The following is a 3,570-nucleotide window of genomic DNA, read 5'->3' on the forward strand; positions in this document are numbered from 1 at the left end:
AGCATAAATGACACGTGCAAATGCCACTAGGCACGTGTCATCATAAATGAGGCAAGTCCTCCAACCGAGCCGATAGTAAGACAACTTGGTTGGTCTTAGCCAAAGTTCTATCAATCTCCAAATTGCTTGCTTTTGTCCTTCGAATTCATTCTCAATTATGTCGAGACTTCAGCTATTTTGAATATTCACTTAATTGTCTCTGAAAAAATCGAATCCCATATTTTCAGTGTTTTTAAATTGAGTTTGGTAGTAAAACTTAAAATAAAAAAATATGTCAATATTATTTAATGATGTTGAGGACATACAATCCCAATATTGTTTGTTATAATATTATTTTCCTACAACAATTTAAAAACAGTTTAAGCATTTTTTATTTTTTTCTTTATTTTTTATTTTTTATGTTTTTTTTTTAGCAATTTTAATGGATTCTTACTTTTTCTTTTCTAAAATGGTTGCGCCTCCAACACTTTAATTGTTATGGTATTTAATTTCCAACAAAGATCTAAATAATTATAACCAAATTAATACCTTTCAATAAAATAAAAAGAAGATTAAAATATGACTAATGACTTCCTTAAGAACGTCTCTCCTTCTAAGAGAACTAAACCTTTTGGTTTTCTGTTTGTTTGTTAAGGAAGGAATTACTCATACTTGGTAGGAGAAGTATTTTAGGGGAAGTATTTTAGGGAGAAGTTGTGAGAGGTTAATGGAAAGTAAAAAACCCCTTACAATTTTTTTCTTATTTTTTATTTTATTATTATTATTATTATTATTATTATTATTATTATGGTTGTTACATCATATACATCTAAAAAAAATCGTCCTCGAAAGCGTTTTAATCTCGAAATAACTTTGGTCCTTGTCTATCTGGAAAGGTTTATGGTCTGGAATGTGCATTAAGTCGGTCATGTATTTACGAAGCATGAATATGTGACATATGTTATATAAGGTAAAGAGGGACTGTGGTAGGGGAACCTATATGTTAGTAGTGTTAATGGCACGACCCGATTTTCGAGGCTTCGAAAAACCGAATCGTGACTAAAAAGACGAAATCGAAAACAAACAAAAAGAAAATAAAAGAAAAGAAATGCAAAGTAAAAGGATAAAAATACTTTGAATTAAAACAAAAGAGAGAAATTTTGTTTGTTAATTATTACAAAAGAAAATGCAAATATAAAATGAAATACAAAAAACTCCAAAAGACCGAAAAGGGACTGACGCTCCGGAACGACCCCCTCTGTGACTGTACAGCTCTCAAACGCTCCTCTACCTCGACCAGCAGCCAGCGAACACCTGAGAAAAATAAAGGAGAACGGGATGAGTATAAAAATTATACTCAGTAAGCCACCTACTTGTAGGCTCTCTTCGCATCTTAATTTAACAGAAACTCAGTTCTAGGACATCGGGTTCTAACCTTAGTCTCTTGGGGCTTGCCCCTTGGGTTTCACCAGTTCATCGTCCTTTCATTAGTCACCTAGAGGTTCCTTATGCCAAGCTGATATGGTCGGTATCTCTCTATGAGGCGCTACCTCTACATGGCTATCTAGGACTACATGGTATCTAACCTAGGGGGTGCTGAATACCCCTACGCCCATATAGTCCTCCTATGGGGGGGCGCGACCCAACCCGTTCCCATGCAGCTAATGGGCTGTACGACGTGGGGACACATTTCCCATGTGAAATGGCTAAGAGCAGTAAGGACTGATCAGAGACCCTTGGTCCTCCCACGAAGCTATAGATACCGTTCTCACGCTAGCAATCTATGAACACTCCTAGGTACTTTCTTGCCATGGTTAACCGCTAAGTTCCTAGGGGAAAATTAAGTCTGGCTGGAGCGACATATCGCTCCTAACAGTAATTCTCTAAGCTTATCATAGAAATGGGTACTAGAAAATAACGGGGTGCGCATGCAACCGTCTTCTAACATCCTAATATTCATGCAAACTAGGCACGCCGGCTCAACGAGGCGATGGCCTCCATCCAGACCCAAAACACGAAGTTCGCGCTCAATGGGGCGAATTCATCCATCGAGCACCCGGAACACGGAATACACAATTCCAACCTAAATTAAGCGCATGCATACGTACAATGGAAGCTTAAGGCATACAAGCAACACTCAGATAATTCACCCAACATATCATAACAATCCATCTGATTAATTTCATTCATGGAGAGCTAATTTAAGGTAAAATTACTAACATGCATACATACAATCCAAGCGAACCCTACAAGTATTTCTTCCTAAATACCGGGTGGTGACTTACCTGGTTGACGCGTGCTCTTTTTGCTAGCGTTTCTTTGCCCGTGAGGTGTCCAAAAGTACTGATTTCTTTAAATTAGGTCCCTATTCACGTAAGAACAGTATTAGAACTGGAACCGGGACAAAAATCGGGCAAATAGAAAGCAACCGGGCAAAATTGGCCGTTCCACGCGCGCTCACGCGCGCGGGAAGGCGCCAGTCGCAGGCTGCACGTGCGCCTGCCACGCGCACCCGCCTCCGCGTAGCTGCGAGTCGGCCGGTCCGGTCGGCTCGGCTCGCGTCGCAGTTCGGCCCGGCTTACAGGCAACACGTGTCGACGCCTCGCTGGATCTGCGTTGCTCCAGCCGATGGTCGACGCTTGTCCGGCGCCTGTCGCCGCCGTCCGCCGCTCGCCGGCCGACTCCTTTCTTTTTTTTTTTTTTTTTTTTCTTCTTTCTTCTCCACCCTCTGAAAATCGAAACACAACCTTCTTTTCCGATTTTCATATCTTTCGATCCGTAGATCGGATCGACATGATTCCTTCGACAAAGTTTTAGATCGTGTTACTGGCTACGTCCTCATATTTTTTTCGTAATTTTCGATTAACTACCAGACGAGTTAAGAAGGTCAGAATTTCGCTCACCGTTCTCGGACGACTCTCGGATCTCCGCCTTCGGGTTGAGGTCTGGCCAAACTTCTTCACAGATCATGCGTAGAGTTGTTCCTAGATGAATATATCAAGATTTCAGATCTTGATTCGCAAAGGAAAACCATAGATTTGGGGAAACGTTCAAGATCCTTACCTTGCGGGTTTTCCGACTTCTTGATGAAAAATAGGACTCCAGCCACCCACATTCTCTTTTCCCTTCCAAGAAAGTCTCTCTGCATGATCTTCACCTCCTTGCATCATGATCTTCACCTCCTTGCATCATGATCTTCACCAGAATAGACTCCGACGGTAGTTTTCGGTGAGTCTTCCGGCGGTTCATCCTTTCTCCTCTCTCTAGGTTCTCTCTACCCCTTTCTCTCACTATCTCTCTTTTGCAGGATTATGGATGGGGTTTCGTTTGGACCCCTTAGGTGGTTGGAGGGGCAAATTTACCTATTTGCCCCTCTCGACTTTTTCCTTTTTTTTTTTTTTTTTTCTATTTCTATTTCTCTTTCTTCGGGTATTACAGTTAAGGATAGTTAGAATTGAATTATAGTTGACTATATATCATATTTGATACTTTATTATAGTCAAATATCTTGTATCCATTTGTTGATTTTTCCATATCTTTGTAATTTATTTGATTCTCAAAATGATAATAAACATAGAACTTTTAAACGAA

At 40.3% G+C, this 3,570-nt stretch overlaps 1 long non-coding RNA gene across 1 annotated transcript; it reads right to left on the minus strand.

Annotated features, from left to right (window-relative positions):
• Positions 1-1,199: 1,199 nt before the first annotated feature.
• Positions 1,200-3,350, minus strand: LOC147791244 (uncharacterized). The gene is made up of 4 exons (XR_015422528.1): positions 3,043-3,350; positions 2,883-2,963; positions 2,265-2,344; positions 1,200-1,293 (listed from the first exon to the last, which is right to left on the minus strand). It is a non-coding gene; the product is annotated as an uncharacterized LOC147791244 (long non-coding RNA).
• Between the last annotated feature and the right edge of the window lie 220 nt (positions 3,351-3,570).

This window comes from Cucurbita pepo, chromosome 9, assembly GCF_057944985.1.
Source record: "Cucurbita pepo subsp. pepo isolate OVF chromosome 9, ASM5794498v1, whole genome shotgun sequence".
Lineage (NCBI taxonomy): Eukaryota > Viridiplantae > Streptophyta > Magnoliopsida > Cucurbitales > Cucurbitaceae > Cucurbita > Cucurbita pepo.